General features: G+C 50.0%; 1 long non-coding RNA gene across 1 annotated transcript; it reads right to left on the reverse strand.

Annotated features, from left to right (window-relative positions):
* Positions 1-813: 813 nt before the first annotated feature.
* Positions 814-1,390, reverse strand: LOC120974392 (uncharacterized). Its single transcript, XR_005769800.2, has 2 exons — positions 1,266-1,390; positions 814-1,082 (listed from the first exon to the last, which is right to left on the reverse strand). It is a non-coding gene; the product is annotated as an uncharacterized lncRNA (long non-coding RNA).
* Between the last annotated feature and the right edge of the window lie 12,002 nt (positions 1,391-13,392).

The following is a 13,392-nucleotide window of genomic DNA, read 5'->3' on the forward strand; positions in this document are numbered from 1 at the left end:
GTATGTCTAGCTCTGAATTTTATCACTGGTAGAGTTGATGGTTTAATTATTGAATTTGTATTGATATCCTCTCGCAAAGCTTGGATTTTAGCCTAAATCATATCTTTATTAAATAAATAATTCATGCAAGGCCAAAAGTTTAAATCCTTCCCAAATGTTGCTAGGAATATAATTATCTACCTAACAGAGTGTTGATTCGACTATATTTTCTTCCGGTCCAAGTGCCATATTTCCGATTTGAATTATTGGTCCGGTATATTTGCATTCGAGTCCACAACCCATCAATATACTCTCCACTCCGAATCCGAGAAAATAATATGGTAAAGGCTATGGTATGAGATTAATCTGTTGTTATCTTCTTACACTCTAAAGGGTTTATGAAACCAATGTTCTCCCCAATGTTGCATTTGGTCACGGTCATTAAGGAGCGCACAAGACTTATATATGTTCCAATTTCATCTTTGGAAAATAATAGGTGTGTGCCACATTTTTAGCATCCTCTTACATATCTCTATAATTCATACATAAAAATCACATTACTTAAACTCACACATCTTTTTTATTCACTTGGTGTTAATTATGCAAATCAGGTAGCAAGTCTGATGATCTAAGAAATTCCTTTTGTTGCAGATATATATCGAACGAGTCACTAAGAACACATCATTTTTGCAACACACACTTTACCAGGCAGATAAATTATGTTTCATGGTCACATGGATCTAGTATTTCCAGCATGTGTCTTTTTAGAACATTTGCATGAGTTAGATATTCATGTGTGTGTTTTGAGCCAAAAATAAGGACAACTTGGCAGAGTCACACAATTTACACTCATCATTATTAGTTCTTCTTGATACACAATCTTATTAACTGCTACAACACATCCTCCACAGCCTTAACACATTTTTTTCTTTAACACTCTTTTTTGCAAAAACAAAGTATCATAATTTTTTTCCTTTTGATAATACCTCCACACGCCCCTCGGGTAAAGCCCTCCTTGCGGCAGGCCTCAACACATTCATCGTTATCACAGCGTGGATTGGTATATGTCCTACTGAGCTCTTTGCATGTTGCGCCCCCGGAACCTACAAAACAACAATCAAAATATGGTGCATGAAAACTCATATCCTACAATACTCTGTAGTGTAAAAAGAAAAGAATGTATGTGAAGGAGTATAAATTGCACATATGACTACCAAACATATATACCATATATACATTGAATGAGTGCATTGTTTTTGAGGGTGACTATTCTACGAAATATTTACCGGGAACCAAATGGAGTGGCATGAGGAGTAGCAGACATAGCAGGATTTTCACATTGAGGGTTCCCATGTCTCAAGTAATATACTGTCAGAAGGGAAGTAAGAGAGCACATAAAAGATGCAAATCCAAATGGTCTATGCCACCTCTTATAGCAATGGACGAGGAGACTTGAAGAAACATAAATGCCATAGATATGATATATCTCATGTCTTCAAGATATGTGTGATGCGGTGTTGATATTCTATCTCAAAGACGTCCCTCTATCTGCATGACGCATTTATGAGTTCTACCTTTTTCGTTGTTGTAATTTTACACCCATATTTAATTATGGTATGAACCATTTCATTAATGAAAGATAATAAGGAAAATAACAGGTTACTATCGGTGTAGTGGATTTGCGTCCTAGAGATCTCTCCAAAAACAAGAGGTCCAAAAACTGGGGGGCTTAGTTGGGCAGCCTACGACACGACTGGGACACCTCGAGCTCTGTCCCTCGCCAAACTTGAAGGGGACGCTCGAGCTACCCAGGTTCGGGCCACCGTGTGGTGCAATACCCTACTCTGCTTGTGTTGGATTTGCTTGTGGAGAGCTAGAGCTCTGAGTACAAGAGATGTGGGAGTGGGCAAATGAGCCGATCCCTTTACATGGAGGTGCTCCTCCCCTTCTTGTAGTGCCTCAGTCCTCAATCCCAAAATATGAGAGGGAAAGGGTAGCCACAGAGTGGCAATTTGAAGGGGGATAAGAGCACACGCCTATCCTGACTAAAGGTGGTCACCGCCTGCTAAATGAGCTCCTCATGACGCATAGACGGTCTTGGCAGAGGCCTCTCTCCTGGTGCGTTGATCCGTTTTGATCTTCTATCACCAAAGAGGAAAACCAAAATGGGAGCTGGGCTCGACCGCGCCCCACAGCCCTTATCCTGATAGCGGGGTGCCACCCATGTGCCGGGCGCGGAGCCCTGCAGCTCGCTCCGCATGACTCGTTCCTCAAGAAGAACCCACGAGGGAGCCTCACGAGGGGGGCCTTGCAGAGGTAGGGTCTGGACTCATGACGAGGGGCCTCGGGAGGCTCACCCATCGTGAGGCGGCTTCCTATAGAGCAACCAAGGCGAGGCTGCTCTGCTGGGCCGCTTCACGCGCTGTCCTCTAGGCCGGAAGCAGACGGGTCGTGGTACCCTGGTTCCCACTGTTCCGACAGTAGCACATCATTACTCCTCCCATCTTTCCCTTCGCCTCGCGTGAGCCGCTTCCCTACTACTACTCCACCTCTAATCTCGCCACTGCCATGGCGCCAGGCAAGAAAACTGCGGCCGCCGAAGCCTCCTCCAGCAAGAGCACCCCGGCGCAGCGTGGCCTGACCTTGCTACAGTCCTCTGTCAATGCGGGCGGACTGGCCAGGGCTTGCCCCATGTTGGCCAGGGAGCACTTTGAGAGGGGCGCTACCCAGATCTGGCCGGGCACCACTCCACGGCGCGACCTTGGCCCCCTGCTAATCCTTGTCTTCTTCCATTTGCTCTTCCCCGGGCTGCTGCCACCCTTCTCAGACTTTACTCTACGCCATCCTCAACCATTACGGGATTTTTCTCCTCCACCTTTATCCCAGGTCCGTCCTTGTCCTTGCGGTCTTCATGTACCTCTACGAGGCCTTCCTGGGTGTGGCGCCGTCCGTGGCGCTCTTTCGGACCTGCTATTGCTTGCGGACCTCCGCCGGGAGCCCCTGTGCCGGAGGTGCCTCCTTCCGTGTTGACCACAAGATGGGCAAGTTACTTATCAACATGAAGATCTTGAAGAAGGTGGAGAACTTCAAGCCGCGCTGGGTCTATGTCGACGCCCAGCGAGCTAGCCCACTCCTGGTGGTCCCTACCAACCCGGCCGAGAAGTCCCCCTGCTGGAGCATAAAAAGTTAGGCGACGCCTGAGGGAGTCTTGGACTAAGGGGTCCTCGAGCGTCCGGCCTGTTATCCATGGGCCGGACTGATGGGCTGTGAAGACATGAAGGCAAGCTTGGCGACCGACTATGAAGATTCCTTCTTATGTAACCGACTCTATGTAAACCCTAGATCCTCCCGGTGTCTATATAAACTGGAGGAGTTAGTCCGGAAAGCATATACTCATTACCATAGTCATACAGGCTAGGCCTCTAGGGTTTAGCCATTACGATCTCGTGGTAGATCAACTCTTGTAATACTCATATTCATCAAGATCAATCAAGCAGGAAGTAGGGTATTACCTCCATAGAGAGGGCCCGAACCTGGGTAAACATCGTGTCCCCCATCTCCTGCTACCATCGACCTTAGACACACAGTTCGTGACCCCCTACCCGAGATCCGCCAGTTTTGACACCGACATTGGTGCTTTCATTGAGAGTTCCACTATGACATCGACGAAAGGTTCGATGACTCGCCTTGTCCTTAAAGACAACATCACCTCCGGGGGAGTCCTGGCCCCGGGCCAAACCCTCCGGTTGGGCGGCTTTACCATGATCGCCCATTCGGCCGTTAAGCCGACGATGACCTCTCGGGCCATCGAAAACCCCCTTCGCATCAACTCCGAATACTCCAAGCAGATGGATCCGGCAGAGTTTTCGTCCTTAAACAAGCTTCTAGATCGCATCGCCGCTTTGGGAATCGCCACAGATTACGATCAGATCAGGCCTAAAACCGATCATGGAGAAACCGAAACTCCACCGGTCACCCACCAGATAGCGGTGGTCGAGGAGCAGGACGACGAGTCTTCTTCGATACCGAAGAAGGACTATGCCCGGACCGCCGATCAGGAGGAACCGGATACCCTCCAACGAAAGGGTGCGACCAGCCCTCCGAACATAGAATCAGACGGCGATCCTAAACAATTAGAAGATACTCAGGAGCCCGGACTGTTGAGTCCGGAAGGTCTCCAGACTCCGGATAATCGGCCAGGTCAGGGTTCGGATTTAACTCCACCCACCCACCCGGACATAGACGCTCTCATGAGCATAAAACAACAGTCTCAGGAAACGGTCCACCACTTCTGGGCCAGATTCCTCCTTGTCAAGGACAAGGTAAAAGATTGCCGTGACGAGGACACAGTATCGGCATTCTGCAACAATTGCACGGACGAAGGAATCCTCAAAGCCATCAATCGCCGCCGCATACTGAAATTCGCTGACTTAGCAACCATCGTACAAAAGTACAGCGCGATGGAGAGCGCCTGGAAAACTCAGGCAGCTCGCTGGGAACCGTCGGTCCCAACTCAACTCCCACTACAGGCGAAGAGGGCGCACCCCCGTGGCACGCCCAGTCCAACAGTCAAGAAACATAAAACCACTAGGCGGCACGGCACCGTTCTGGAGGGATGGCTCGATGGCCCATGCAAAATACATACAACACCAGATACCGTGGCAACCCACAGCCTTAGAGCATGTTGGATACTACGGCAGGTAACCAAGAGCGGCGAGGACATCCTTATCAAGGACGCCCTAGAACAGCATCCCCCAGAAGACAACGACACAAGAGTACTGATGGTCTTTGAGACATTCGCTTCAAACAACAAGCGCAAAAGGGCACTTCGCGACCTCGCAGAAGTCTGCCAAATCGCTGCAATAAACCCTTGGAACGACACAGCTATAACATTTAATGTCGGTGACAAACCGAAGTACAGAATAGTCCGAGTGCCAGCCGCGTTAGTCCTCAGTCCCATCGTGGACGGGTTTCGACTTACAAAGGTCCTCATGGACGGCGGCAGCGGACTAAACCTCATTTATGAGGACACACTCCATAAAATGGAAATAGACAGGAGCCGCATCAAGAAAAGTAGCACAACCTTCCGAGGAATTATTCCCAGTCGGGACGCGCGATGCGCGGGCAAAATCACACTTGACGTAGTATTCGGCACGCCGGAGAACTATCAGTCCGAAGAAATAACTTTCCAAGTGGCCCCTTTCAGCAGTGGATACCACGCCCTATCGGGGCGGGATGCTTTTACACGCTTCCAAGCTATACCCCATTACGGGTATATGAAGCTCAAAATGTCCGGACCAAACGGTATAATCACTCTCGTCAGTGATCCGGACATAGCACTCCGCGCTGAAAACAAAACCACATCCCTGGCCCTGGAGGCGCTATCCGAAGCCCTCGCGGCCGAAGAATTAACCGCACTACGCTCCACGGTGGACAGGGACGACATGATCCTCGACAAACGCCCCAAATCCACCTCCTTCAAACCAGTAGAAGAAATAGTCAGATTCCAGGTCCACCCAATGGACCCCAAGAAGACAGCATCTATCAGAGCGCAACTGAACTCAACAGTTGACGCCACACTACGAGAATTCCTGCGCGAAAACTGGGACATATTTGCCTGGCACCCTTTGGATATGCCAGGGGTCCCACGTAAGTTGGCCGAACATAGCCTCAATATATTAAAGGGATTTAAACTGGTCAAGCAGACACTGCGGCGCTTTTCCGAACCCAAGCGACAAGCTATGGGGGAGGAGCTAGCCAAACTTATCGAGGCCGGATTCATTAGAGAAATCAAACATCCGGACTGGCTGGCAAACCTAGTGATGGTACCAAAGAAGGATAAATCCTGGCGCCTGTGTGTCGATTTCAAGGACCTCAACAAGGCTTGCCCCAAGGATCCCTTCCCCCTTCCCCGCATTGATCAAATCATTGACGCCACCGCAGGACACGACTCACTATGTTTCCTCGATGCATATTCCGGATACCATCAAATCAAAATGAAGGAGTCCGATCAAGCTGCAACAACATTTATTACCCCATACGGGCCATTCTGCTTCAACACCATGCCCTTCGGGCTCAAGAATGCCGGCGCGACATACCAACGCATGATTCAAACATGCCTGGAGAAGCAGATCGGCAAGACAGTAGAGGCCTACGTCGATGATGTTGTCATCAAAACTAGGCACGTCGAAACACTAATAGACGACTTACGTCTCACATTCGACAACCTCCGCGCATATGACATTAAACTCAACCCGGAAAAGTGTGTCTTTGGCGTCCCCGCTGGAAAGCTGTTGGGCTTCATCGTTTCCAACAGAGGAATAGAAGCAAACCCAGCTAAAATTCGAGCTCTGTCACAGTTGGCGACACCAACAGACCTCAAACAAGTCCAGAAACTAGCTGGTTGCGTGGCAGCGTTAAGTCGCTTTATCTCCAGATTAGGAGAAAAGGCGCTACCACTCTATCGCCTCTTATGGCGCACCGATAACTTCGAATGGACATACGCGGCGACCGCCGGGCTGGAGGAAATAAAGACCCTCCTAGCGAGCAACCCAATCCTGGCCGCACCAAACGCCGGCGAACCCATGTTGCTATACATATCAGCAACACATCAGGTGGTGAGCGCCGTACTCGTCATCGAACGAGAACAGGACGGACACAAATTCCCACTTCAAAAACCAGTATACTACGTCTCTACTGTCCTCACGCCGTGCAAATCCCGGTACCCCCACTACCAAAAGATAGCATACGCGGTCTTCATGGCATCCCGCAAGCTACGACACTACTTCCAGGAGTGTTCAATCACGGTGGCTTCTAAGGTCCCACTCAATGACATAATAAACAATCGCGATGCCACGTGACGGATCGCCAAATGGGCCATAGAGCTACTTCCATTTGACATAACATACAAGCCATGTCGAGCCATCAAATCCCATGTACTGGCCGACTTCGTCACCGAATGGACAGAAGCCGAACTCCCTAAAGAGTACGGCGCATATTCCAATTGGGTTATGTATTTTGCTGGCTCCAAAATGTTGGCAGGGCTAGGAGCGGGAGTCGTGCTAACATCCCCCACTGGAGACGTCGTCCAGTATGTACTCCAGATATTATACACAGGCTCCAACAACGCAGCCGAATACGAGTCCCTACTACATGGTCTTTGGATGTGTCACATCCTAGTTAGTTCATGCATTAGAGTGTTGCATCATGTCTACATTTCACAGAAACCTGAAATGGGGATGCCAGAAACCCCCAGCACCCCCCCGGGTTTACTAAAATTCTTTTCAATGAACCTGAAATGCCCTCCTAAATGTTCACCACCTTTGGTCTTGGCTAAAACCTCTGCCAAAAATGGTTTCATATTTTTGGAGGCCATCTTGGATTTTTGCACAAGCCATAAGTATTTGCATTTGGGCATTTTAAATGCTATAAATATTTTCAAATGCCCAAATAATCTTGAAGGTATTTTTAGGCTGTTGGGAATAATCTCAAAGGTGCCCCAGAATATTTCCAGGATTTTTCCAAATGAAATAGTATTTTTACTATTTCAAAACACAGTACAGAAATAAATAAAAAGAGAAAAGAATAGAAGGCAGAGAAACTTACCTGGCAGCCCACCTGGCGGCCCAGCACTGTGCTGGCCCGCGCCAGTCAGCTGCCTGCTCTCGCCAGAGCAGGCAGAGAGGTGACGCCGGCGAGCGCGAGCTCGCCACCGCGCCACCTGCTTGCCGCCCTCGCCGCGGATGAGCTGGCCGACCTCTCTCGACGCGCCCCGAGCCCCTGGACATCGCCATTCTCCCCCATCGCCTCTCCCTCGCCTTCTTCCCACCATGGCCGACGCCGCCGCAGCCACCTCACCGGAGTAGCCGCGCCCACCGTCGACCTCGCGCCGTACCACCGTGTCCTACAGCACCGCCGTCGCCCACTCCTTCGAGCAAGCCGAGCCCCGAGCGCTCGGTTGCCCTGAAGCTCCGCCACCGACCTCGCCTTCGCCGCTCACCGTCGGAGATCCCCTCCGCCGTCGCCACTGCTACAGCTCGTCTCCGACCTCGCCGCCTGCTCCGTCGCAACCGCCGTGAGCATGGCCACCTTCCCATCCTCTCCTCTCTCTCTCTCGAGCTCTGTAGCCACCGCACGAAGCTCACCCGTACGCGCCGCCGCACGAGCTCGTCGCCGACGAGGCTCCGGCCATCCAACGGCCACACCACCGTAGCCATTAGCTTCACCGCAACGCCAGGAACCCGTAGCACCCTCGCACGTTCCTCGCCGTGCTCTCTAGCTACGGTTTCAACCACGCCCGTACCCCGGCAGCCGCACGGCTCGTCGCCGGCGTCGATTCCGGCGACACCGAGCTCCACTACCACCACCAGTCGACGCGGCTCGCCCCCAGCTACACGTAGGTACTCTCCGCCGTCCTTTTGGTCGCCGGAGGAGGGAACCCGCACTCCACCGCCGCGTCTGGACGTCGCCGGCGGCTAAACGCCGGCGAGTCAGCGTGGTTTGACCACGGGTTGACCCCCCAGGGTCACTGACAAGTGCGGCCCGCCTGCTAAATAAATCTGGGTTAGAGTTAAAACTAATTCTAAATAACTAATTACCTAACAGTGACACTGACACAGGGGACCCACACGTCAGGTTTGACCTGGACGACCCCGTTGACTTGCTGACGTCACACTGACGTCAGGCTGACGCAGTAAAGCATTTACTGGAATTATTCTTATATTGGAAATTCCAGAAATTATCACAAACTTCAAAAAATCATAGAAAATAATCTATAGCTCAGAATGAAAAGATTTATATATGAAAAATGATCAGAAAAATCCATTCTATCCATCTGTACTGGTTTCATGCATGATTAAGAAAGTTAACCTACTGTTTTATACAGAACAAGATAAAGCATTAATATGGGCCATTTATGAACTTGGAATTTGAATCTTTGATTCAAATTAGTCCAAACCCATCTGGTCTTAGTTGCATTAGCCCAACACATCCATCTTGCCATGTCTCATGCATGCATCATATTGTTGCACTTGCTTGGTGTTGATTGTGCTTCGGTATGCTCATCGTGGTAGGTCCTGCCTCCGAGGATATTCACGAGTATCCAACTGAAGGGCAGTATCCCACCACCACTCCGTCAGGCTAGCAACCCATTGATCATTTCGATACAAACCCATCTTCTCACTTCTGCTCTCGTTTACTGCATTAAGACAACGCGATTCAAACTGCTGTGTGTTGTGGTAGTTGAACCCACTTTCCTTTGCATGACCTGTCATTGCCACAGTAACTAGATGAAACCCACTAGCATGTGTAGGAGTTGATTGAGCCATGTTGTGTGTTCCTACAATGCTATGCTTGCTATGCTTAGAGTTGTGTCAGGTCTGGCTCATCAGGGTGATGAACTAGAGTGAAAGTGTGTGTGTCGGTAAAGGGAGTAAAGTGTTGAATACGATTTGGTAAAGGTATCGATGGGAGGCCATGTAGGAGTACATGGTGGGTTGTTTCATTGAGACCGTCCCTAAGAACTGAGATCTGTATGCGTGATTTAAGATTCAGCTACTACCACACATTGGGCCCGAAACCAATGGACCCCCTCGGCTTCTTATTCACCCTTGTCCTCTGTCCAGGAGTTGCACGTAGTTTCTGGTGTTTATAGTAAGCTGGAGGCCGTGGACAGCGCTGACCAAGGGGTGGGCTGTGATGCGGTAGGCTCGTGGCACGGTGTACCGAGTCGCCCGTTTGGTGTCCGGGAACCCTGCACACATCGTTTGGGGCCGTATGTGGAAACCTCGGCCGGACTCCCTGCGGATGGAACCTAAATAGGCGATAAACCTGGACTAGAGACTCGAGTGTTTAGGTAGGCTGTGGCCGACACCCACGTTGGGCTTCCGCTTGAAGGTTGCCGAGTACACGTCGTGTAGCGACGATAAGTGGTGAGAGCGTGTGTGACGAAGTACACCCCTGCAGGGTATGAAACTATTCGAATAGCCGCGTCCGCGGTAAAGGACTACTTGGTCGCTTATGCAGTTCATAGACAAGTAAATGGATACTACTAAAAGCCTCAAGATAAGTGTGAGTACCGCGGATGGCCCTCTCGTTGGATGACGAGGGAGGATCCACGGTGGAGTATTGAGATGGTGATTAGTGGACTCGTGTGCGAAAACTATTTCACAAGTGGTGTATCGTAGGATAGCTTAGCCAAGAGTCAAAGCTGGCTTGCTGCAATAACCCCACTACCTTCTTGAGAATGAACATGTATAGTAGGATCTGTTGTAAGACTTGCTGAGTACCTTTGTACTCATGTTGCTTTAATTACTGTTTTCAGACGACAACACCGCCCCTTCTGACGGGTTCTACGTAGAACTCGACGACGACGAGTGACGCGCCACCCAGGTGGTGATCTAGGCTTGTGAAGGGCCTATGTAGATAGACAGACTTCGTCAAGCCTTCTTTCTTTCTAGTGTCTGTACCCAGACAGTTTGCTTCCGCATGTGCTTGTATGATTGTATGACTTGAGTGTCGGGTCATGTGACCCCTATCTGTATGAACAAGTTATGTAAGGCTCTCCGGAGCCCTTTAAATAAAGTACTTGAGTTGTAGAGTTTTGTTGTGATGCCATGTTGTATTTGCACATATCGAGCATATTGTGTGTATGTTTGAAATGCTTGGTATGTGTGGGATCCGACAATCTAGTTGTTTATCTTTAGCAGCCTCTCTTATGGGGAAATGTAGTCTGGTGCCTCCTTGAGCCATAGTAGTCCGCTACAGCCCGGTTCACCGGAGTCCTGCTAGCCCAGCACTACTGCTCTGGACACCTGACTGGCCGGCATGTGAATCATATCGTTCCTGTGTCTGTCCCTTCGGGGAAATGTCACGCGGTGACATCCGGAGTCCTGCCTAGCCTGCTACAGCCCAGGTTCCCGGAGTCCTGTTAGCCCAGTGCTACAGCCCGGACTCACACGCTGCTGACCGACACGTTCGATGTTGATTCATGTATGCCTGTCCCCATACGTTAGTGCCGCTTTGGGTTCACGACTAGCCATGTCGGCCCGGGTTCTCTGTCATATGGATGCTAGCGACATTATCATATACGTGAGCCAAAAGGCGCAAACGGTCCCGGGCCATGGTAAGGCGACACCCGTGGGAGTACCGTGCGTGAGGCTGCAATGTTATATGAGGTGTTACAGGCTAGATCAGTGTGATTTGGAATCGGGGTCCTGACAGGATGGCCGTATCCATGGGCATACAACGCCTAGAGGTGCGCGGGGACTCGAACCTCACCATATCTCAAATAAACGGCGACTTTGACACCAAAGATCCAAAGATGGCAGCTTATCGCAATGCCATATTAAAAATGTCGGCTCGGTTCGAGGGGCTTGAATTTCATCACGTCGCCCGAGAAAGTAATCAAGCGGCGGACGTCCTTGCTCGCATCGGCGTTAAGCGCGACCCCGTCCCACCTAACATCTTCCTGGAAAGGCTTTTAAAGCCATCCGTGGTCTGGCAAGGGGAGGGCAGCAACAATAGTCTAGATCCGAATACAACTCCAAATCCCGAACACACCGATAGTATCGGGGGCTCAGCCACCGAAGTAACACCATCGGCCCATCTCATTATGGCAGTCACTGCCCCATGGACCGAACCTTTCTTGGACTACCTTAATAGGAAGGAGCTTCCCGAAGACCAGAATGAGGCTCGCCGCATTGTCCGGCGTTCGAAGGCCTACAAGGTTCACGATGGAGAGCTCTACAAGAAAAGAACTACCGGAGTACTTCAAAGATGTATCTCCGAAGAAGAGGGGCGGCAGCTTTTAGCGGAAATTCACGCCGGTCTCGGTGGACACCACGCCGCAGCTCGGGCCCTTGTTAGCAAGGCCTTCCGTACTGGGTTTTATTGGCTGACAGCCCGAGCATACGCACAGGACCTCGTCCAACGCTGCGTCGGATGCCAACTCTTCGCCAACCAAAGCCACATGCCCCCAACTGCCTTACAAACTATCCCCATTACTTGGCCTTTCGCGGTATGGGGACTAGACATGGTCGGACCTCTTAAAGGGGAAGCCATAAGAAAAAATATCTACTGGTCATGGTGGACAAATTCACTAAGTGGATAGAGGCTAAGCCAGTCAAAACGGCTGAGTCCGGCCCGGTATAGAATTCATATCCGGTGTGGTGCACCGTTATGGTGTTCCACACAGCATCATCACCGACAACGGCTCTAATTTCACAGCCGATGAGGTAAAAACCTGGTGTACTAATCTTGGCATTAAACTCGATTACGCCTCCGTCTACCACCCGCAAACCAACGGTCAAGTCAAACGGGCCAATGGTCTTATTATGAGCGGCATCAAACCCAGACTAGTGCGGTCTTTAAAAGAATCATACAAGCACTGGGTTGAGGAGCTCGACTCCGTACTCTGGGGGCTGCGGACCACGCCCAACCGTACTACCGGATACACACCTTTCTTCATGGTGTATGGTGCAGAGGCTGTGTTGCCCTGCGATATTATACATGACTCACCTCGAGTGCGTATGTACGAAGAGAAAGTGGCCGAGTTGGATCGGCAGGACAGCCTAGATGCCCTAGAGGAGGAGCGCGACGTCGCCAAAGCCCGTTCAGCATTTTATCAACAGCAGGCTCGAAGATATCAAAGCAGAGAAGTACGGGCCAAGACTTACAACGTTGGCGAACTCGTTCTACGCTTGCCGGAGAAGAAAAGGACAAACTCAAGCCCAAATGGGAGGGTCCCATCAAAATTGACGAAGTTCTTACCGGAGGAGCATACCGTCTTCGTGATGCATCAGACAATCGCCTAGAGCCGAACCCCTGGAACGCGGCCAGACTCCGAAGGTTCTATGCCTAGCGCCGAATTGTTTGTTCGTCTCCTTCTCCTCTATAGTTTCCATTACTTTTTCTCTCTTTTCCAACTTTATTTTTTCGCTTTAAAGCTCTCATACGGCTCGACCGTACAACACTGACGTACACATCTTCAAATTTGTACGCCCACCATACCTGGGGGCTTCTTGGATAAGCTTTTTTTATTATTCCTTGAGCATCAAGTGTTGGAAATATGCCCTAGAGGCAATAATAAAATGGTTATTATTATATTTCCTTGTTCATGATAATTGTCTATTGTTCATGCTATAATTGTGTTATACGGAAATCGTAATACATGTGTGAATACATAGACCACAACATGTCCCTAGTGAGCCTCTAGTTGACTAGCTCGTTGATCAACAGATAGTCATGGTTTCCTGACTATGGACATTGGATGTCATTGATAACGGGATCACATCATTAGGAGAATGATGTGATGGACAAGACCCAATCCTAAGCATAGCACAAGATCGTGTAGTTCGTTTGCTAGAGCTTTTCCAAATGTCAAGTATCATTTCCTTAGACCATGAGATTATGCAA

Source organism: Aegilops tauschii, chromosome 2 (genome assembly GCF_002575655.3).
Source record: "Aegilops tauschii subsp. strangulata cultivar AL8/78 chromosome 2, Aet v6.0, whole genome shotgun sequence".
NCBI lineage: Eukaryota > Viridiplantae > Streptophyta > Magnoliopsida > Poales > Poaceae > Aegilops > Aegilops tauschii.